Genomic DNA, 25,172 nt, shown 5'->3' on the forward strand with positions numbered 1-25,172 from the left:
CCTGAGAGCAAGATAAGTGTCTTGGATAATGGATGGATGGATGGATGGATCTCTCAATTTACAAAGACACAGATAACATGACTCACGGTTTTAGTTTTAGTCCAAGTCCAAGACGAAGTGAGTCAGCTGTTTTAGTGTGACACTTCATGGTGATTTTACTTATGCTTTTCATTCACTTTCCATGTTACAGGGGATGGGGATCCATCCCAGCATGCACTGGGTTTAAGGCGGGGAGACACCCTGGACAGGCCGCTAGTTGATCACAGGGCCCCAGAAACAAATGCAACTCTCACTTCATTGTTCATGTCAATTGCCGATCAAGAGGGTGGTGATATGTGACAATCTGAGACTTTTCCGGGTCTTTCATGAGTTTTAGTTTTTTTCCAGGTGATCTGCTGCCTCACTGGTGCCATGTCTGACGGGCCATGGCTATCTTTTTTTTTTTAATTCCCCCCCCCCTTTTTCCCCCCAATTGTATCCGGCCTGTTACCCCACTCTTCCGAGCCATCCTGGTTGCTGCTCCACCCCCTCTGCCAATCCGGGGAGGGCTGCACACTACCACATGCCTCCTCCGGTACATGTGGAGTCGCCAGCCGCTTCGTTTCACCTGGCAGTGAGGAGTTTCACCAGGGGGACGTAGCGCGTGGGAGGATCACGCTATTCTCCCCAGTTCCCCCTTACCGCTGAACAGGCGCCCCAACCGACCAGAGGAGGCGCTAGTGCAGTGACCAGGACACATACCCACATTCGGCTTCCCACCTTAAGACATGGCTGATTGTGTCTGTAGGGACACCCGACCAAGCCAGAGGTAACACACGTATTTGAACCGGTGATCCCCCGTGTTGGTAGGCAACGAAATAGACCGCTACCTGGATGCCCCATGGGCCATGGCTATTTTATATAAAGTGTGCATTTCATTTCACCTAAAATATTGATCTAAAAGTACCCTTCTCTTTACTTGACACTAGAGACTAAATTAATGGAAAAACAACAACCCCTTGCTGCACTGGCTCTGACAGAACATTGGAATAAAGGAGGAAAGGGGGGAGTTGGACAGTACAAGGAGAAAATAAGTTGACACAGCAGCAAAGAGATCGAAGATGGAAACGGATTAAAACCGTATTACTGAACCAACAACCTGCAAAGTCCAGCGCACACACCACAGCTAAAAAATGTTATGTATGTTTGCAGAGCGCTTGGTATCGCTTATTTCCGCAGTCTGTGTCTGTCTGCTTGCTGTATGTCCTGTGTCCCTTTGCACTGAATGTGAAGTGATGGGGTCCTTAGTCCATCTGTCTTTATATATATATATATATATATATAAACACTGTTGAATATGCATGAAAAAATATATATGTGATTCTGATTCTGGCTCATACACCTTATATGGGTACCATTGCTGCTAGCAAGAACAATAAGCTTCTCCAAGGGTGAGAAGTCCTCCCAGTCTATAAACCACCTGGTTGTGTATCTGGTGGCATGAATGATAGACGACATACAGATATTAAGCTAGTTCTGAAGTATATTCTTGAATGATTATTTACTATTGTGGCTTCTGTGCTGCACCCAGCCTCCTAATGGTTGCAGCCCAGAATAAGCAGTGCCTGGCATAAGGCTTTCATCCCCTGCATAGCATGGCACTAACAGTGTAGGGGGGTTTAATTGCTGTGTCAGCCAACCGGTGGAAAATGTGTGCACTCCAGATACTGAAGCTATCAAGTACTATTCATGCAACAACTTCCCCTGTGTAAGTGATTGTGAAAAACGGTGAGTACATACAAACACATTTGTGCAGTGGTGCCTGCAGAAAATATTTATCGTGGGGGCAGATGGGGCCAGTGGGAGGCACACTAAATAGGCTATACAGCATAGAGGAATTTAAGGGCACTCAAGTTACTACAAAGGTAAAGACACTATATTATAGTGTGTAATAAATATCATACTGTGTAATTCCTCGGCTGATCTCATGTGACTATCAGATCAATCAGCTTATGATATTCACATGCGATCAGCCAAGGAATCATTAATTAGCTGATCAAATTCCACTTTGATTGGTAGAGGGGGTAGAGCAGCGGCTTGCAAGAGTGGGGTAATTGGCCAAGTACAATTGGGAGAAAAGGGGGGAACCCCCCCCCCAAAAAAGAGAGAGATTAGAATGACTGGGGCTTGTTAGTTGGGGTGGCCAGTAGTTTTAGCATGGTGCCCACCCTTGGGGGCGCCATTGGATTTGTGCAGCAATACACACACACACACACACACAGATAGGGCTAGCGTTATAACTCGTGGCGTTGTTTGTTGCCTCTAAAATTTGAATGTTTCCAGGAGATGTGAGCGCCAGGGAGGGTTTTTTTTAACCCAGAATTTAATTGTACTCAAATTCGTCACATCGATGATTAATGAAACATGATTTGAATTTCGTGTGCGCACTGAGGGACCCATTTCCTCAAGACACGTCAAACATATTATCCCAGCAACAATAGTCTCTTGCCTCATTCTTGATGGGGGAAAAAAATGTGATTGAATTAGAGTTTATTAAATTTTGATTGAATGAAATTATTCTCCTCTGTGAGACCCGGCAGGTTCACAGTGCTGGCATCTTGTTTTTTTTGTTTTGTTTTTTTTCGGGTGGTGGGGGGGAGAAGAAATAATTTGGGTAGATTTGTGGCCGAGTCATGGCAACATAGCAGTTTGAAAGCCAAGCTGATAATAGTCAGTAACTACTAACTGCCAGTATAGTCAAGTCAAGTTTATTTGTATAGCCCCATATCACAAATTACAAATTTGCCACAAGGGGCTTTACAGCAACACAACATTCTGTCCTTAGACCCTCGCATCAGATAAAGAACAAGTCCCTGAAGAAAAACAAAAACCCTGTAAAGGGCAGAAAAAATAGGAAGAAACCTCAGGGAGAGCAACAGAGGAGGGGTCTCTCTCCCAAGATGGACAATGTGCAATGGATGTTGTGTGTACACCATTTACAGAATACAGTATTGAAAGAGGATAACAGAATTATAATGGAATTGTAAATTTTATGAAGAATGTGATGCACAGGATGCCAAACAGTGTCCAGATGCCACCGGAATAGCCCAGGACGCAAACCACACGACCACCATCACCATGGGAAAAAAAAAAAGAAAGAAAAAATATATATGGTATACTGAATAGGCCTCAACTAGTGTGGACTGTACAGTGTATTTGTCTGCGTTTGTGTCGTGTGGAGTGAGGGGAGGTGTGTCGAAGGTGTCTGGCTGGGAGAGCTGTCATTGGATCGGCTGAGGGAGCCTGGTCTGCTGCGTCCGGTGGACCCAGGGACCACGGCCCTGCCTGGAGCTGTGCCTGAAGAGGAAACTCCGAGGGGCGGTCTGGCAGGACACGCAAGCGGCACAGGCTAAGCTAACTGCTAGCTCATGCAGACCGGCAGTTCTGACAGTCATCCTGGCTGGCGTTCGTTCTCTGGGCAGGGGAATTTTTTGGACTGTGTGGCACTGAATGGACTGTGTTGTTGACCTCTTTTTTTTTTTTTTGCTTCTCTCTGTTTTTGTATGTTTTTGGCGGTGTTGTTTTTTGGAAATTTTGGATGTGTTTTTGTCTTTTGTGATGCACTGCTGTGGGCTGGGAGCAACGAAATTTTGTTTCTTTGTGTACGCAGGTACGTGTAAGAAATGACAATAGATCGTTCCTGATTCCTGAACTCTTGCTGAAATCTCGCCCAACCACTGGGATGTCAGTTTTGGAATTTCCTTGTAAATAATAACAGCTCACAGAGGATTAAACCAGAATCCCATTTTTAAGAGAATATTGATGCCAAATATACTTTGGCATACCAGGTATTTGACCAGATGCATTGCTCAGTTATACACAAGGACATAACACAGTAATTATTAATTATGTTTCAATTAATGCATGTGAACATGTTTGTACCACTTATCATGCATTAAAGGTTCCACCCAGTGGTTGATGGTATTATGGTTTCCTGGTGTTGATAAGTCACTCGAAACACTACCATACTGCGCAGCATGATACTGAAGCAAAAGAACGCAAGTCTACTAGACATCACAGTCCACCAGACTCACATTTAGACTCATGAGCATTTGTGTAGGAGTTACATGCTGAGATCAGAACTGACCAGATGTGGGAATACAGCCATGCAATGGGAGCTGGAGCCTATTCCAGCATGTAGTGTACTGAGTGGAAGGCACCGAGGCACCCCGGACAGTGTTGTCAGTTCATCACAGGACCAACACACAGAGACACTTGATCACTCACACCCCCATTCGTACCCATGGGAAATTTAGAGTCTCCAATTCATCCAACTCAACTTTCAAGCCAGCAACCAGGCTTTCCTTTACTCTATTACTGTTGAGACCAGCAGTTAGACTGTGATGTCTCTACAGGTGCAACCTTTAAGCTTAAAGTGTAGGTGAAGCACACAATGGAGAGGTAAGAAGAGGACATTAATTAGAGTTTTTCTCAAAACCCAGTCATTTTATGGTGTGGATGACATTTTTGATAAAAAATTAATCTCTCAGAAACGTCACTCGGAGTGAAAATTAAGTAGCTTTACTCTTGCAATGGCGTGAGAGGAGACCAGTACCATAGTCTGTGGTTTTGACAGACTGACTCCCTAAGTAAAAGGGGGCATTCATCCATCCATTCATCATCCAAGCTGCTTATCCCAGTTGGTGTCGCAGAATGCTGTAGCCTAGCCCAGCAGTCATTGGGCAGCAGGCGGGGAGACACCCTGAACAGGCCGCCAGTCCCTCACAGGGCCGACACAGTCACACCTAGAGACAACTTAGTATGGCCGATTTACCTGACCTGCATGTCTTTGGACTGTGGGAGGAAACTGGAGCACCCGCAGGAAACCCATGCAGACACAGGGAGAACATGCAAACTCCACACAAAGGATGACCTAGGATGATCTCCAAGGTTGGACAACCCTGGGGTTCGAACCCAGGACCTTCTTGTTGTGAGGCGACCGTGCTAACCACTGAGCCACCGTGCCGCCTGGGGCATTTATTGTATATACAAATCTTATGGTGGTTATTTGATATAAGGCAGGATACGTGTCCCATGATTTTACTGGGTATGAATAGTGAGACACATTTATTGGCTCTGATAGTAGGGTGAAGTGAGGTAAATAGATCAACATATGACAGGAGGGTTTGGCCTGATACAGAAGCGTGGCTGTCTCATAGGTTTTGAGTCTGCGAGACTGACTCCATGAAGTAATTATCATTCAAAGTCAATGTAGCTCAAATCAGGTGGGGTACCCAGATTTTGCGAGGTACTCAGGTTTCAGGCCTGGAGGTTAGACCCTTGATATCAAAGAAGGTGGAAAAAAATGTACTTCCACAGTGGGAAAACTAGGGACAAGGAACAGGGGCAAATATAAGCAAAACAAACGGCAAACAGAAGCACAAAGTGGATAACGGAGGTTATGGGTAGGCCAGCGTGAACATATGTGTTTGTTTTTTTTTAGGCAGGACTGGAAAATGGGTGGGTTTGGTAAGGGAGAAGCAGATCATTCAGATAGGAAGGGGCCGAGTGATGGCAGTGGTTCATAGGCGAGCAGGATAATTTTGGAGGTGATGCTGTGCTGAGCAATCTGCAGTTGATGTAGGGAGCAGGAGCTGATACCATGGATGAGGGAGTCGCTGCAGTTGAGTAGGGAGGATATGAATGCATGAATGAGCGTTTCAGTGACAGGGCGAGAGAGGGAAGACGAGATTCACTATCTGGCGGTCTGACGGAGCAATCTGGCTTTGGTGGATGCCAGGAGAACACTACCTGCCTGAATGCATAGTGCCAACTGTAGAGTTTGGTGGAGGAGGAATATTGGTCTGGGGTTGTTTTTCATGGGAAATCTTAATGCTACAGCTTACAATGACATTCTAGAGAATTGTGTGCTTCCAACTTTGTGGCAGCAGTTTGGGGAAGGCCCTTTCCTGTTTCTGCATGACAATACCCCCGTGCACAAAGTGAAGTCCATAAAGACATGATTTGCCCAGTTTTGTGTGAAAGAACTTGACTGGCCTAGACAGAGCTCTGACCTCAAACCCATCCAACACCTCCGGGATGAATTGAAACACCGACTGTGAGGCAGGCTTTCTCCCCAACATCAGTGCCCGACCTCGCAAATGCTCTTGTGGCTGAATGGGAGTGAATCCCTGCAGCCATGTTCCAAAATCTAGTGGAAAGCTTTCCCAGAAGAGTGGAGGCTGTTATCGCAGCTCCATATTGATTCTTTTGGGCAGGATGTTCTGGTGTCCACATACTTTTGGCCATGTAGTGTATGTTATAGGGATAACCCTCCATCAGCAGTCATAATACTGAGCCGTCTAATGTGTGTCTCTGAAACACCACTGAAATTGTTTCAGTGGAAGGCAGTCCCTGAATTTGAAAATGTATCTCTTCTTTGCTAGTAGGCTGCACTCTATGAAGAAGAAAATGCGAATACCCATAGTACATAAGACTGGAGAAGAAAATGTGGATAACAGTGTTACATACAGCACTCATGCAAGTTTTTACATTCACGGATTATCCACCAGTGATGTTAACGGCAAACACAATTTTGGTGTTTGGGAGACACACAGAAGACCGCACAATATTATGGCTGCTATTGGAGAGTTATCCCTATTACATAGAGATAATGTGCAAAATTTCAATTGCTCCTCTGTAAGTTCAGCCATTAGATATTTTCAGTGTTTAGGGGATCCAACCTGTGAATGTCTTATCAGTTTGTCAATAAAGGAGTAAAGTAACCTACTAACCTTTGTCAAGGACCAGAACTTGTGTTGTTCAATCACTAAATTTAGAGGGTTCCGCTTTTATAACTGACACGGACTTCAGCATCCCTGTGATGGCCTGGCGGCCTGTCCAGGGTGTCTCCCTGCCTGCCGCCCAATGACGGTTGGGACAGGCTGCAGCATCCCTGCAACCCTGAGAGCAAGGTAAGTGGTTTGGATAATGGATGGACGGACTTCAGCAATTATCCCCCCCCCTTTTCTCCCCAATTGTACCCGTCCGATTACCCCGCTCTTCCGAGCCGCCCCAGTCACTGCTCCACCCCCTCTGCCGATCCGGGGAGGGCTGCAGACTACCACATGCCTCCTCCGATACATGTGGAGGTGCCTGCTGCTTCTTTTCACCTGATAGTGAGGAGTTTCGCCAGGGGGACGTAGCACGTGGGAGGATCATCCTATTCCCCCAGTTCCCCCCCCCCAAACAGGTGCCCTGACCAACCAGAGGAGGCGCTAGTGCAGCAACCAGGACACAAACCACATCCGGCTTCCCACCCACAGACACGGCCAATTGTGTCTGTAGGGATGCCGGACCAAGCCGGAGGTAACACCGGGATTCGAACCGGCGATCCCCGTGTTGGTAGGCAACAGAATAGACCGCCACACCACCCAGACTTCATCAGTTCTGGAGTAAAACTTGGTAATTATCTCTTGACTAACTCTTGACACTTCCACTTCAAAGATAAAAAGGTTTTCAGAGAGCTGGGAGTTAGTCTTGGTCTCTTGAAACCATCCATACACAAAGCATTTAACAGTTTTGTGCTACCACTTAAAGAAGAAGGTGATACCTTTTCCAAATTATACATTTCTCACTTTGGAACAAAACTCAGCAATCATCCCTTGGCTATTTTGATCAACACTCCCAACTTTGAAGAGGTTTTCAGAGAGCCGGGTAAAGGTTGGTCTCTGGAAAGCATCTGCACGCAGAGAGAGAGAGTGAGGTCAGAACTTCATCAGGGATCTCTGGGCCACCCCAAGCCTCCTTTCCAGGAGATGAGGGGATCAGTAGGGTGTGAAATGGCCGCTGTGATTGCTCCGAGGCCACGGGGCCTCAAGCCCATTCTCAGCCCTGTCATGTCCCTAATAGAGCCCACTAGAGCTGAGGGAGATTGGAGACGACCCCACATTTTCAGGAACCCCTTTGACTTTAAAAGGCAGAGTCTGTGGAGGAAAAAAGAGAAATGCAAGTTGATACTTGGGGACTTTTCCATCAAACTGACAATCTGTTGTCATGCCCTTTGCAACACATTCACTCAAGATGTTATCCAGCTGTCGCTTTTATTTAGAGTGTCAGGATCAGAATCTGAATCTTTGCCAGTTTTATTGTCGAGTAAGTTTTCACGCTACTGGGAATTTCACTCGGCGTATTGCTCACATTAACTTTGAAACGTAGAAAAAATGTTAAGAAAATAAATATAAAAGTAAAATTCATATGAGTAAAAACTAAATACATGAAAATAGAAACTAAGCTGATATAAATCTTTTTTCGCTTCATTGGAATGATTTATTTCTTTTTATTTTCATGTGATAAACATTTTTAATGAATATAGCTGGAATATGAAAAGCAGTGTAGGATTTTAGCATCTTGCTAAGCTTTCCTGTCACACGACACATATTCAGCAAACGCAGTGCTGATGGATGCATCCAGGCCTTTGTGTCCTTTTCCATCACGGGATAGTTTCTCCGATATCTGGCCTTTTTGCTGCCACATTGACTGCCTCTCTCCACAGTGACGGGGAATAGGTTCAGCATAACGGGGCGGGGGGGGGGGGGACAACAGTGCTCCATGACCCCAGATTAGCCAGGCTTGTGTATGTAGACATAGTTTTAGTCAGTAAATGGTAAATGAACTGCATTAATACAGCACTTTTCTAGTCTACCGTCCACTCAAAGTGCTTTGCAGCGGATACTTCACATTCACCCATTAACACCATCATTTATACACTGATGGTGGAGGCTGCCATGCAAGGCGCCAACCTGCTCATCAGGAGCAGTTAGGGCTTCAGTGTCTTGCTCAAGGACGCTTTGACACGCTCTCTGCAGGAACCGGGGGTCGACCCAGTGACCTTCTGATTACTAGAAGACCCGCTCTACCGCCTGAGCCATGCCGCCCCAGTCAGTGCTAATGTTTCTGTTACATTGAAACATACATGATAAGTGAATAACAACACTTTTGTCCCAGCATGCATTGTTCTGCTGTTAATAACATACTGTGCTCTTATAAATAGATATAAATAGTCTAAATGTGTTAGAACTTATCTAAAATAATCTCAGAACCTCATGCAGTTGTCATGGATTGGGTCCTGTGTGTGTGTTATGGGCGTAAGTCCTGCAGAAGTCAAACTTGTTATAATCAAAATGATGTAAGTGTCAAATGTAGCTCTCAGTTGCTACTTCAAGGTACAGAAATTCTGTGTTGTCTTGCACACACCAAAAAACCCACAACAACATTTGGTACAAATCCAAAGGAGTTGAATCAAGTGCAACTGGACTTGGTATATTGGTATTGGTATATATATATATATCAGTTGCACTTGATTCAGCTCCTTTGGATAACCATGACCTGGATGAATGAGAACATTTACAGACATTTGGTACAAAGTGACCATTTGGAGACTCCAACTCAGCATTTTGGAGAGCTACTTATGCATATCCATCGTAAAAACAATGTAAAATGCCTAACTATAACCACATTTGAAGAAGCAACTGGTAGGACTTATGGCTGTAGCTCCACCGAGTCGTTGGCTGAACTGAGAAAACCCAAAGTTAAGTTATTTCAGTCAAATAATGATTTGTGTTTAAAGTTTACACTGTGTTTCAAGCTTCTACAACTCCATTTCAGTAATACTTAGCTTAAATCTTACAGTTCAGGAACAATGGCTGCCCTTCTGGAGAGGCCATGGTTATGCAACTATTCAGAAGTGTTCAAGTGCAGCAGCCATTTTACTTTGGGTGTGTCATTTTTGGCCTTGGACTCAGAAATCAAGAGGCATCTTAATAGGTTGACCCAGAAAAAGGCAAACACACACACACTTGAGAGGGAAACATGTTCAGGTCCCTAATTGTTTGATGGCCACCCAAGTCATCGCCTGCTAGAAGAGTAGTTTCAGATGTCTTTCACAGGGAAGTTGGCTCTGATTGGCTCGTCTACACTGCTGTAAGCCCGATGGCGAAATGTATGATGCGTCTCGATTTTAAAGATTACTGTAGTCCGCTTGTGAAAATGCCACCCCCACCAGTCACCTTCGCCAACCCAGCGTCCAACCCCAACGCTCTGCCCCTTGTCTGCAGTATCTGTGGGCTGTGTTTTCATATTGTTGCATCTCAAAGATGTATAATTCATCACGCAAATAATCTGGCGCAAAACAAGCTTGCTCACTCCCCAAAGGGGGAGCCATCTAATGAGTTCATGGGATAAAATATTCATACCTCGGCAAAATGGTGCCCCCCCCCAACACACACACACACATACACACCCCTCCCAGCTGCAACTCAGTCCTTGGAACAGCATGCCAATAACCCCCCCACCCACCCACCCACCCACCCTCACACCCTCACACCCAAACCAATCATGACAAGCCATCCTTGTCCGATATCCCATTAAATATAGAAGCAAGATACAATGGATCATTGTCACCTCTAAAACTGCACAGTGTCGAAAAATTGTTTACCTGGCAGTGTGTGTGGGAATGGGGGGGGGGGGGAATTGAGAACATAACTCCATTAACTAATATTACCATTTCATGCTGGCCTGCCTCCCGCAGACACCCAAGGCTTTCATAAAAATAAAAAAAAATGTCATCAAGTGTCTACCAATCGTATGCTGATTCTGCTGAATTTCCCTGTGGGGTGATTTCCTTTCTAATTGGGCAAGTGGGCATGACAGGGCACCCCGGGACCCCGTCTATCTCTCGGCCTTTCTCAGACCAGTGAGGGAGAAAACAGGTTTTCATTCAGGGCGTTCCACTTCTTTAAAATACAACCAACAGGATTTACTCATTATGTTTCATTTATTTTATTTTGGGCGGCACGGTGGCCCAGTGATTAGCACTGCTGCCTCACAGCAAGAAGGTCCTGGGTTTGAACCCCAGGCCGTCCCAGGTCCTGTCTGTGTGGAGTTTTGCATGTTCTCCCCGTGTCTGCGCGAGTTTCCTCCGGGTGCTTCGGTTTTCTCCCATCATCAAAAAGACATGTATGTTAGGGTTAATACTCCTGTCTGTGCCCCTGAGCAAGGCAATGGAAAGAAGAACCGGAGTTGATCCCTGGGTGCTGCAGCTGCCCACTGCTCCTATACAATAGGATGGGTTAAATGCAGAGGATGAATTTCCGTACGTGGATTAATATTAATAACGTATATATATATATATATATATATATATATATATATATATATATATATATATATATATATATATATATATATATGTGTGTGTATATAATATTAAGATAAACTATCTAGATATGCGTGTGTGTGAGTGTGTATGTGTGTATGTGTGTAGTTTTTGCTTTTTGCACCATTTTCATCGCTATTGTTTTTTTTCCCCTTAAATTCCCAGCATTGTTGTTTGTCTTAGATTTCTCTTTAGTTTGCTTTAGGTGGAGAGATTTCTATAACCTCCTCAGGGTTCATGTCGTCTCACCTATATAGGTTTTTATTTTATTATTCTATTCTTCGTTTGATTAACTTTATCTATTGTGTAGCTAAGCCAAATGAAACAAAGGCAAATTGAAAGGACACTGTATGGCAGCCATGTGGTCAGCTGACATGGCTGCAGAAAACATATCATTTGGTCACCAAATGACACTTTTACAGAAACAATAAATAAATAAAATGTGAATTTGGGATGGGCATAGACATAATAATGTACTATTTTACAAAGGCAGCATTTACAAAAAAAAAATATATACATATGTACATACATACACACACACACACACCATACTTCCCTTACCTGCCATCCTCAAGTTGTCCACACCAACCCCAGCTACACACCCGTTCCCATTTCTCATCAGCCCTGCAGTTACCAGGCTCACTCCGCCCACTCCTCGCCTGCCACCCATTCCCTATTCAGCCACTCACTACTTATACCAGTCCACTTGCGTTGTTCTTTGCCAGGTTGTTGAGCGGCTCTGTGCTTCATGGTTTGCGCTTGAGTCTCTGTTGTGGTCATCTGAGACCTGTTACCTTCCTGTTTCCTGATTCTTGCTTGCTCCTTGTCAGATGTGTTTGCCTGGACTGCCTTTTCTTGTTTCCATCCTTGCCTGCCTCACCATCCCCATAAGCCTTTCTACCTCCGTTTTGTGTATCGCAAATCACTGACCTGTATCCGTCTGCCTCAGTCATCTGCATTGGTTGATGCTAGATCCAACGGGGTGTAGGCACAGGAGTAGCCGTGATTGGCTGTTGCGTCGGCCAATAGACAGCGCGGAACCTCGAAGCGCACGGATTTGAAACAAACGATGCACACTGAAACATGGACTCGGGGTCCTGCGACTCCATATGACGTCACGGATTGTGTTATAGTTATTTAGCTGTGTGATTTTTACAATCCACATTGACATAGAGTTGGTTAGTAAAGGTGCGAGGGCCGAAGGCCCGAGCTGCGTCTAACGTCAATCTACTTTTTCCCACTGTTCCTAAACTAAACCAGCTAACTATCGTTAACTTAATTCGCCCCAACTATTGCTCTGTCTGTCGGTCTGGCAGTCAGTGCGCTTCGAGGTTCTGCGCCGTCTATTGGCCGACGCAACAACCGATCACGTCTACTTCCGTGCCCACACCCCGTTGGATCTAGCATCAACCTGAAGTTGGGTCCTTCCCCCGTCTTCCTGTTTCCCTGCCTGCACTAGCCATGACCTGTCCTCTGGCTTCATCCTTACATCTGCTCAAAAGTCGAGGCAAATCAGTTACTAAGATATAGAAATTCAAGAAGAAACAAAATACAACAGCCAATCCCGGCTACTTCTGTGCCTACACCCCATTGGATCTAGCATCAACCAATGCATATGACTGAGGCTTACACATCATAGACATGTTAATACTTTCTTTTAGAGCGGCCACTGTCTTAACTGTAAAAGCCTGTTATTATTCAGTGACAATTAATTTCACATACACAGTCATACTTTTTACTATTTCACGACTGGCTAAATTGTCCTTATTTTGTCACCTAGCTAGGACAGCATTATGAACAGAAAGTTAACAAGTTAGCACACGTGTGGAGGTCTTACACTTATTTCTTTTTTAATTGGTGTACATACTAAGAGCCTGATTTATTATTTTTACTGTTTTCTCACTGGAAGGCCCCGCTAAGCTCTCGGTGGTGTTATGCTGATTTAAATCGAGACATGGTGAAGTTCCAACTTTACTGAGCACCAAATAATAATTTTACACATGCAGGGGAAGTCTTGGTGGGGTCCTCATAATGAACACACAGGATGTGATCACAACATTTCCAAAGCAGAAAAACATCTGAGGGCATCCAGCATTATGAAAAAAAAAACACAAGATATCTGTTATACGTATTCGAATCCCTTCAGCAGGAAAATAAAAGCTTTAATAACAGGGAGTGTAAGTGAGTTGCAAGCACACCCTCATTCCACTGGGGGAGCAGGTTCCAGCCTCCGTGTTACTGAAGTGTCTTATTTCAACCCCTTTTCCAGCTCTGGCATTGCTGTTCTGCAGCTGACCCTGACCTCTGACCTCAACACACAAAGTTGACAGACAAAGTCCCACATGCGGTCAAAGGTTTTCTTTCATCCATTGACCAATTGCTTGAATACTTAACTCTCGGGGATGCCTTTACAGATGATGCCGTGAGATGCTACTCTGGTTTAGTCACCAAATCATCATCATCATCGGCGGTCACTCCGGGGACAAGTATGACCGTCCTCCTTCTGGGTCCCTCTGGGTCTTCAGGTGGGTGTAGAGGCCGATCCTGGAGCCGCATAATGGGAGGACGCCTGTGCGTAACAGCTTTTTATGTGGAGTGGCTGATGCTCCTGCAGCCACCACACATTCCTTGGCAGGGGGTGGCCAGAGTCCAATGGCACGGAGAACCAAGATGATTGAGGACCACCCTCTGTTGCAGCCTTCATCCACCCCCACTGCCATTGTGACCTGGAGACATCTTCCACCAGTTCCACCCTTGAGGTCTTTGTTGGATCGCACTTCATCTGAAACCTCCCACTTGACCTATCCGCCTTGGGTGACCCTACCAGGAGTCAAGCTCTGCACGGTATGGCTCTTGGGATCATTGGTACACACAAGCTTCTCCACCACGGCAAGGTGGTGATCCAGGAGAAGGCTTTCCAAAATGCTATCTGAACGAACCATATAGGGCTAACTGCACTGGTCTGGTAAGTTTATTAGATGAAAACAAACACGGCAGGTATTACTTGGACTTAGGTCCTCTTCCCAAACAGGAATACAAAGCTTTCCCTGTGAAGTCGAGATACCCACAGTTCAGCTTGACCAGCTTCAGCAGTGGTTGTCTGTAGGTGCGAGTGGGTAACCCGACCATCGGTCCATCTTTTCTCCTCCACAGTGTTAGACATTAATTAAGATGTCTTCCTCACTTTCCACAGGAGAAATCAATCACACTTAACATTCATTCATATTCCCTTCCCTCTGTGTCATCTGTCATGCTGAACTATTAGATAATCTCGGAAAGAAGCGTTAGAAACACAGATATATGTCGTTGAAAAGTTTCTGGTTTAAGAGGTGCAAATATCCCAGTGAGGACTGCAAGGGATGCTACTCTTGTGCAAGGCACTTAACCCACAACTGTACCAGGGGGAGTTCTTAGTGGGCAGATAGCGGTCGAACTGAACCGCCCCGAGGTCCGAGTGTTTGACTTTGTCCATGTTAGATGGGCAGAAGACTGGGGGCGGGGGGGGGGGGGTTATTAAAAAGAACAACAAAAGACCACCCGTGCACTCATAAACCCTCCCTTGAAAAAGGGAGCAGGTTTACAAAGCTGAAAAAACTGCCCTCTCCTCATGCCCCCTCCTGCATATTCTGCCACAGCGTTGCTTACTACAAGGTTCTCGGTTGTGCTGAAGATTTGCATGCAAATAAATGTCAATTTTAACGCTTCCTACTGTTGGCGTATTTGGACAATAAGTCATCCACAGATATTCACATTGTAAATACTTTTGTGGTTGCTCATTGTAAGGTAGGACTTGATACAGGCAAATGTGGAAGATTGAGGCAGGCAGCAGCGAGGCTGAAGAAGTGGTTCCGGCTAAAAAGCAGATATGGCAGACCGCTCTCGTAGAGGACCTTCGCCAACATATACTTCATCAGTAGATAAAGCTCAGGTTCATACATTTTTGAGGAAAGCGCCGACGCAACAGCGGTGGTGACTCTACATTTAAATGGATGGGGAGGGGATAAACACCAATGCAATAACCAGTATCACCGTAGGTGTCGGAAGGTCCGGCAAAAATGACAATCTTCAAGACTGTAGCTGTAAGTATATTTGGCTGCTGTGCTAATCTTCAGTTTGGACCTGGAGAGCATTATTAAACCAAGGATAAGTACCCAATTTCTCCTCAGGGATGAATAAAATATTTCTGATTCAAGGTTAAAGCCACATGTTGGGTTTCTCTGCAGTCCTAATCTCGACCCTAATGCACGTATCAGAAAAAGCAAAACAGGGGATTAACCAATTGTAATTGCAAGTAGGTCGTGACCACAATATTTTAAATCTGAATATAGTAGGGAAAAAAAATCTAATGCATTTGTTTCGTGTTGTTTTCTAATGATAAAAGATACAAATTCAGTTTGATACTTAATAATACTGACAACTCCGGGACAACCGCACACTCCTACTGATCCCCACGGGAGAAGTTGCCCACATTGAATTATTTATCCGTTAATAGACGGTGCACTTTGAATTTGACTTGATTTATGTAATCTATTTAATCCACTGATGTTTACCTAGTGGATTGTGTAAGTATATGACCGCCTTCGTGGTTTACGAAATCGGCCACTAGAGGGCACTGCAGCCTTAAGCCATCCAAAGCGTGGGAGGCACTGAGTGGTCCCGAGTCCACTGTGAAATCCTGCAGCCTGTTTACGACCAGCTCTGAAAATGAGACTTACTGATGTCACAGAGTTAAATTAACCCTGGCTGGAAACGAGCCAGTCCTCTCTCTTTCTTTTGGTGGAGTTTAAAAAGCCACCTGTGTATGAGTGAGCTTTCATCCCACAGAAGAGCTGAATGTTGTTTTGTTTTGGAGAAGTCGTTGTGTACCCACACAGCGACCAGCCTCCTCCCGGACCCCGAGACACACAGTTCCCCATATTAGATGCAGATCAGTGCGGTGTAAACATGGACCGGTCAGTATGGAGACCCGTTCCTCGCCTTGTGTTGCAGCAAGCAGCAGTTTACAGAATCCAGAGACGGTGAACGTTGACATTTGTAGTATAAGGCGCAGCCTCTCCGGCATGAAGCGGTCTCAAATACACACGTATGAACCATCTCAACGACCCGTTTCTCCCTTCGCGAAGCATGACGCCATGACTTAACAAAATCACATTTGAACGACGTACGTTGTTTTGTGTTTAATCTTTTATGTCGTACCGTCGTGACCTTTTTGGTCAAAGGTCAGATCAGTGGGAGGACCAGGCCGCTCTGGGTTCTGGTTGAACGCACAGGATTCAGCCGCTGTCATTAACAGCTTTTCTGGAAACTCATCACCTGTGCGGTGTTGACTTCACCAGTGACAGTGATAAGCTCACACCCTGTTATCTGTTTGTACAGAACATTTTCTTGCACCGCATGGCTCAGCAAGCATCCACACACACACACACACACACACACACACACACACACACACACACACACACACACACATTTATCTATCCTTGTGGGGCCCCCTCATTGACTCCCATTCATTGGCAAACCCTTAACTCTAACCTTAACCACGCAAACTACATGCCTATTAACCCTACATGAACAACCAAATTAAAAATAAAATGTAGGACCCCCCCCTCAAAAGGCTCAAAGGGGAAAAAAAGGACTATGCGGGGACTTCTTATTCCAATTCCACACGATAATTATGTTTTTCAAGACAATATAAAGATGTACACATACGTATATCTGTATGAATATTGTAGATACAACCAGGTTAAAAAAAAAAGTACATTCAACAAAAGGGAAAACCTCCAGTAGAGTCTGTGAAGGGTCTCCAGGTCAAAGCAAAGTTTTTGCGGGGTTTTGCATATTTTATATGGGAGCAGCTTTTCTAAAGGTAGAAAGGACAGCACCTCCCTCAACCGCTGCACAAATGATGGAGCTTTATTCGACTTCCGGTTAAAAAGTCTGTGAAGCGCCTGCAAAGTTGTGACCTTTGCAGTTAGGGGCGGTATGCCCAAGATGGCTGTGTGAAAATCGGGGGTTATGGTCTGTTTACAGATCTGTGAGAACACATTAAATATGCGGATGCCCCCAGTAACTGTTGAGGGAGGGGCACGCCCAGAACGCGTCCCACCGAGGCCGGACTACGGCTGCACCTCGGACACCCAGGGTCTGGGGTGGGAAAGATCCCGGCAAGCTTGTCCCCCGATTAGTAAAGACGGTGAAGCACCTTAAATTGAATTAATCCATGTCGTATACACAATGAGGAAGTGTGTACAGGAGTTAAGCTGTCCCGCCGTGCCTCTTCAGAAAGCTCTACACCCAAATCTCTCTCCCGCGCAGTTGTTGTTTTGTCCCGGGATATCTGTTTTAATCCCTGTATCAGTGTGTCGATTACAGAGACCCGTTTTCTCCCAAGGGGCCCCTAGCTCCGGAATAAGATCTAATTGGCGGATAAGTAAACGAGGGGAACACTTTCTTGGCAAAACTACGGATTTGAAGGTACCTAAAATGGGATGTGGGTATGTTATGGTCTTTGGTAAGTGTTTCAAATGAGGTGACCGTTCCATCTGTAAATAGATTGCAGAACAACACCGGTCCATTTGTATGCCAATGTTGAAATGCGTTGTCTACCACAGACGATGAGAAGAACCGATTTGCTTCTGGAAAAAAAGCCCGCTAGCGTGCTTTAATCCAGAAGGCCTCCTAAACCGTAGCCATATCCTAAGTGGAGCTTTAACCGCCGGGTTTGCTATTTGTATGTAGTAGTGGAGAGGTGGATATCGGTACCTAAAACCCAATTCTAACCTTAACCCTAAAACCAAGCCATAACCCTAAATTAGACCCTTCTCCTTGTGGGGTCCAATAAAATGGCCCCACAAGGTAGGCGGTTTCTGGTTTTTCTATCCTAAAGGGGCCATTTGGTAAGAAAAACGAGTACACACACACACCCAGAGAACACAAACATATTGTAGCGAATTCGGGGGGGGCAGTCTGGGAACCGCCACAGCCGGGACGCGAACCTGTATCTCCCGCTCCGCAACCGACAACATTAACCAGTTGACTAAGGGGTCTGACTCTCTAGTCGAGCGGCCAGCGATGTCTCCTGCGGTGCGGGCGATACGGGTTCGCGTCCCGGCCGCGGCAGTTCCTGTGGTTGCCCCCCCCCCCCCGAATTTGCTATAACAACCAAATCCATGCTACCTCACCGAGCTGCTGTCAGGATGTCATGTCCACCACAACCGGAAGTAGATCTTTGCTCCAGCGAACTGCAGATCTGAGGATCCAGGCGAGGCTGGTAGAATTTTGTATCGATTAAAACCGGCTATACATTTGGAAACTGTTTGTTTTTTTTTGCTAGCTAACGAGATGATTATCACACGGCCACAACACTTGTAATTACTGTAGTTTAGCGAGTAATTATCAGTTCTCTGTGACCTGTGGCTGACCTTTCCATGAAGGAGACACACCCCGCTGACGGTGAACTAACCATAACGTATCGATTTTCTGGCTTTCCCGGTGTGATTTATTTCCCTTTTCAACAAACTACTGAAAAACACACACAAACACACACACAAACACACACAAGTCAGAGGGTTTGTGTAATCTCCTGAATGTCTGACACTGCTCAGGGAGCCTACGAGTTTTCTTCTAATTTATTTTCCATTTCCAAATCCTTATTAAAGACAGTCCTCTAAGGGCTTTGTACATCTACACTACCCCCCCACCCCACCCCACCCCACCCCCCACTTTCCCTGTCTCTCAGCTGCTTCTCTAGCCATCCATAGTGGCGCAATTAATCTCAATTTATCTGACGATGTCCAATCAACCCGCTGGTTTATTCAGATGAAGAGCAGCTGACACAGGGAACGGGAGGTACCGCAGGATGCGAGAGCGGAGCGTGAAATGGGCGGATGGAGGGGGGGCTGCTCAATGGGAGGCATTGTACAGCCAGTTGTTGTCCTTCGACGGTTTTGCGAGGGGTGTGTTGTGCGGTGGGCACTGGTTGTGTTACGCCGCCGGACTTGTCTGATGACCTGTGCCGTAGGTTTGACGCAAGCACGTCACAGAGCTTCACCGTCAAATGTGCAAATCACAACAAATGTAATAGGTTATCTTCAAATCATATGCATGGGTAGCTCAAGTGGGGTCAATTTTTGTTTGTGTAGCCCAATATCACAAATTACACACTGGCCCCACGAGGCTTTACAGCGACACAGCATCCTGTCCTTAGACCCTCGTGTCGGATGAGATGGATGCTGTGTTTACAGAATAAAACACAATTTACAGAATACAACATTGGTAGAGGATAACAGAATTACAATGGAATGATGAGATATGTGAAGAATATGATGGGGAGGATGCCAAGCAGGGTCCAAACGCCACCGGAACAGCCCAGGACCCGAGCCATGGGACCAGCGTCGCCATGTTAAAAAAATAATAAAATAAATCACACATCTTAGTGAGACGATATAACATTAAAACAGGATAACACAATTATATGGATTATCTTAATTGATAGCTACCTGCTTGTTTGTAAGACCCTCTACATAGATAGGTAGCTGGACACACACACACATACTCGCAAATCTATACTTGTGGGGCCCCCTCATTGACAACATTGATTTCTTACCCCTTAACCCTAACCTTAACCACACAAACTACATGCCTAACCCTAACCCTTACCTGAACCCTAACCTAACTCTAATTCTAACTTTAACCCCAAAACCAAGTCCTAACCCTAAAATAGACCCTTTTACTTGTGGGGCCCCATAAAATGGCCCCACAAGTTAGGTGGTTTCTGGTTTTTCTATCCTAATGGGGACATTTGGTCCCCATTAGGATAGAAAAACATTGTACACACAGACACACATTCATAAGTGCACAAATATTCTTTGGAATCCATCTTTAAAATGGCAACCCCCTAGCATTATGCAGTCGTGGCGTTCATGAAGCTGCGTGTGGTTTTGCAGAGCAGGTGGCAGTAAAAAAAAAAAGAGGAAGCCTCAATTAGAGCACAAGGGAGAATGGCAGCCGGGCAGCAACAACAGTAAGAATGACAGAGACATGATAGGAAAATTTGATTTGGCAAAGCAATTTCTCAAGTTTGCAGAACCGAACTAAATGACCCCTCTGCCTTCTCCCCTGCTGGGATTTCAGTAACAAGACTCGGCGTAACGCTGCGAAGACGAACCGGGGAGCTCCGCACTGGAGCGCTGCACTGATTTTGTGAAAACAATCATGAGTTTCTTTGACTTCTACCACTCTGAGAACACACACAGCGAATTTGAATTCAAGCCAGTGTGTGTGTGTGTGTGTGTGTGTGTGGTTTTGACAGTTGATACACAACATCTTCTGTTGTTTGTGCCATTTTTTGAGTTATGTCTTTTGCAAGGGCTAGCAGCTCTGAATAAGGGCTCAATAAATACAATATCTGTCAAATAATGTAAAGAAATGCAGACTGATTATTTAATCTTTCCATTATTGGTTTTCCATTGGTGGCACGGTGGTTAGCGCTGTCGCCTCACAGCAAGAAGGCCCTGGGTTCGAACCCCGGGGTTGTCCAGCCTTGGGGGTCATCCCAGGTCGTCCTCTGTGTGGAGTTTGCATGTGTCTGCGGTGGGGTTTCTGCGGGTGCTCCGGTTTCCCCCACCATCAATAAGACACGCATGTTAGGGTTAGTACTCCTGTCTGTGCCCCTGAGCAAGGCAAACTGGAGTTGGTCCCCGGGTGCTGTACTGCTGCTAGCTACACAGCTAGCATGGGTTCAATACAGAACATAATTTCCCTACCGGGATCGGTAGAGTATCTCACAATCATTAATGTGTTCCTACAGTTCCTGTCATTTTTACAGGGCAGCCACCCGGTTAAGCCGTTGCAGCTTGGTGGGCAGTTTGGGGATGACTGCCTTGCTTTAGGGACTGCCACTTCATCCCTGTCCCCTCCCAAATGTTCTCGCCCTGCCCAGGGATTCGAACTTGCAGACACTCATGCGGGAGGATGAGCCACTCACGTTCAAAAAGTCTGGTTTTCTCTCAGCTGGCTGGCTCAAAATTCAGTGTTAGACGCTGTGAACCACACATTTCCCCTTCTGTCTCTTTCCTTTTTGGTATTCGGGTCTGCGTTCCCGCTTCTTTTTTTTTGCACTGCTGCTTAATAAGTCATCTGGCATTATAAATATTTGAATCAAACTTCAAATTAATATCCACAAGACTTGTCTTAACCGGTTTGTGGGGTAATTTATCTTGCGAGCACATGATCTGGCTGTGTAAGTACACATAAGAGTGATCCATTGCCAGCGACCTTGTTAGTCAACCCTAAGGTTACTGGCGACGGTTGGAAATGAGTTCGTGGACGTGGCCCCAGCTGTCTCTATAGGGTGGGAATGGGATATCGGGTGGTGATGGGATATCGGGTGGTGATGGGATATAGGGTGGTGATGGGATATCGGCCAACCGCGGGTCAATACAGTTATTTCCCAACTCCTCCCGCACAGAGCAACACTTGCTTGACGTGGACCTCAGATCTAAAGAAACATTTTTTTTCTATTTTTTCTTCCCCCCCCCCCCTTTCTGCCCAATTGTACCCGTCCAATTACCCCACTCTTCTGAGCCCTCCCGGATGCTGCTCCACCCCCTCTGCTGATCCGGGGAGGGCTGCAGACTACCACATGCCTCCTCCGATACATGTGGAGTCGCCAGCCGCTTCTTTTCACCTGACAGTGAGGGGTTTCGCCGGGGGGACGTGGTGCGTGGGAGGATCACGCTATCCCCCCCCCCCCTAGTTCTCCCTCTCCCCCAAACAGGCCCTCCGACTGACCAGATGAGGCGCTAGTTGCAGTGACCACATCCGGATTCCCACTCACAGACACAGCTAATTGTGTCTGTAGGGACGCCCGACCAAGCCGGACGTAACATGGGGATTCGAACTGGCGATCCCCATGTTAGCAGGCAACAGAATAGACCGCCACACTACCCGGACACCCGGGTAATGTCACTAGCGACCTTGTTTGAGGTCATTAGTGGTCAAAGGCAATATGATGAAAAGAGTTGGATGAGGTCAGGGCCTTTTTTTTGACGAGAGTTTCCGATTAATGATAGCAATTTGGATTTAACAGAAAGGCCACACAAGAAGGTCAATACTGCAAGAGATACTGCAATTATGACTAAAATGCTGGACATGGAATGAAAACTAGACAACAGAATAAAAAGACAAATCAATAAAAACTCACAAAAAGGTTAATATTTAGGTAAGTTAAGTATCTAAGGGCAGCATGGTGGTGCAGGGGTTGGCGCGGTCGCCTCACAGCAAGAAGGTCCTGGGTTCAAGCGCCGGGGTAGTCCGACCTTGGTGGGTCGTCCCGGGTCGTCCTCTGTGTGGAGTTTGCACGTTCTCCCCGTGTCTGTGTGGGTTTCCTCCGGGGGCTCCGGTTTCCTCCCACAGTCCAAAGACATGTAGGTCAGGTGAATTGGTGGTACTAAATTGTCCCTAGGAATGAATGAATGGGTGTGTGTGTGTGTGTGGGTGTGTGTGTGTGTGTGTGTGTGTGTGTGTGTGTGTCGGCCCTGTGATGGCCTGGCGGTCTGTCCAGGGTGCCTGCTGGGATAGGCTCCAGCATCCCTGTGAGCAGGATAAGCGTTTCTGATAATGGATGGAAGGATGGATTAGGTATCTGAGAACACCATGAGATACTTGAGACGTCCTTATTATATTAAAGCTGCAGAATGTGAGAAATGTTCAGCTTGAATTTTGCTCCAAAATATATCTCGACGTGGGCACACCGACTCAGTCTATCGGCCGAGTTTCATAGACCAGTGCGGAGGCAGTACACAGTTATTCCATCCTGAGATTTCACAGCGGGCCTCACCCTTCTAACCAACCAGAGAAGCTCAGAGGGAAGGGGCGGAGCTCCTAGCTGTCAATCAGCTCTGTGCATACACTTTGACATGCCTGCTCAGCAGTTGTCAGGGGGAGTCCCATTTGCAGTAGGCTTGTTTCCTTGGACAAATGAAAACAGTGATCCTCTTCACATGTACCTCGCAGGCTATAAGAAGGAAAACTACTTCACAAGAACAATAGGCCTCAATTCGGAAATTATGACATGATCTTCCGCACAAATTTGTTCTCATACACCTGTGGAGTGTCTAGTCCTCAAGCTCGTCTCATGGACAGGACGTAGAGCCTGAGTGAACCCCGACTCTCGACACCGGCTAACGAACGAGACCCAGTGTTGGTGCAACTAAATGACCTGTTTTTTTTACATACAGTTATTATTAACTGCGATACGTTATACTCTCCTCGTGACATTATTATGAATATCTGTTGACAAGCGGACAGACCATTGCTTCAAAAATAGTAATCCTTTATAAAAGATTCGATTAGGCAGAAGAAGCAATTTAGGGCCGTAAGGCATAAATCTGAAATAGTCACTCGAAACAGTTGCCGTCACTTCTGAAAACTGCTGAACTGCTAAAAAAAGAAATCGAAACTTGATTTTTCCTGAACCTGTTGTCTTGGCAATGAAGTCTGACTAAAGTTAGGGTTTTTTTTTTTTGTTTTTTTTTTGTTTTTTGGGTACAGCTACAATAAAAATGTGAACGTCTACAATGACTAGTTCTGCAGTGTTGAGGCAGAGGACCCCTCACAGGCCAGAAATGTCCCTGACAGGAAGACTCCTCGCCGGCTGTTGTGTGCCAGGTTAGCGCTCGGGCCAAGTGGCTTGTTGGCTCGTTCTCTGCCCCTGAGAGCAGGGTGCAACTTTGCAACGCGCCGCAGCCTGAGAAGCAGCTGGTGGGTGGTCGTGCAATCTGCGGTGCCCACCGACGCTGCGGCGGTGCCCGCGGCTACGGCAACGAATGTTAAAAAGCTGCCACATGGGTGCTGCAGCGCAGATGACCCCATGCGCTGACCTCTGCAATGAAATGCACATGTGTAGGGAGCTGAAGTGTGTAGCTAGCTGAGCTCCTCACAAACAGACAAATTCTGGCTAGGCCTTGAAAAAATAGACGGTAAAAAAACAAACGATAATAATTGATTTTTAAAATTAGGATTAAAAAATAGATGGTAAACCATTGCATTGGAAGTTTTGATGTTGGGAAAACGTTCTCCTTGACGTTTATATCATTCCGGGTCTGCACAGCTGTTATTCCAGACCACTTAACACGGGCACCATATATTCAAAGGCATGCTTAGTATTCATGACACCGCTACCGTCATACGGCAGGAGACCACCGTTGGCACCACAGCGGTGGGGTGGGGTATGCGATGTTTTATTCAATCACGCTCAAAGACTCTCTGCAGTGTTATGACAACATATAAAACACAAAAATCAAACCCGGTTTTGCCCCTGGCACAGCGGACATTCGGCAAAATGTTTGCTGCGTTCTACAAAAAAAAAAACCCCTCAACCTTCCTTGCCGTCAGGAGTGTTGAAGAGGCAGGTTGTGTCGCCACATTTCAAAGTGAGATAAATTACCCATCAGTGTGAATGTATAATGTGACTTTGCCGACCCTCGGTGCCGCTGTGTTGTCATACGAGAGGGGGCCACCTGATTGCTCGAGCGTCGACTCGGACTCGCTGTGAGAAATTAAATGTCATCTATTGTAAGCAAGTCTTTACTGGTAATGATGTCGCTCCCTTTGGCAGCGCAATTCCTTTTCCTTGAACCGTATCATTGACACATAAACCCGAGGGGAGTGTGGTTTAGTTTGCCTATTTTGTGCCGGATTTGACGTGTGAGATTAGATGTTACTCCTGCCTGTGGATTGCCGTGTATGGCTAGGACTGGTTTCCTCCGTAAATACAACGGTCTCTAAGACAGCGGCCTCCACTAGTTTACCGCACTCCTAAATACAGTGGTTAGACATGAAATTACTTGCTAAACTCTTCGCGTCTGCACCAGAATTACTTAATTCACCGTGTACAACACAGCTACAGTTGTTTTGGTGACATTGATGTGCAGCAACTCCTTAACAACTCCTTAGGACCATTGCATTATTTTATAAA

Source organism: Lampris incognitus, chromosome 6 (assembly GCF_029633865.1).
Source record: "Lampris incognitus isolate fLamInc1 chromosome 6, fLamInc1.hap2, whole genome shotgun sequence".
Classification (NCBI taxonomy): domain Eukaryota; kingdom Metazoa; phylum Chordata; class Actinopteri; order Lampriformes; family Lampridae; genus Lampris; species Lampris incognitus.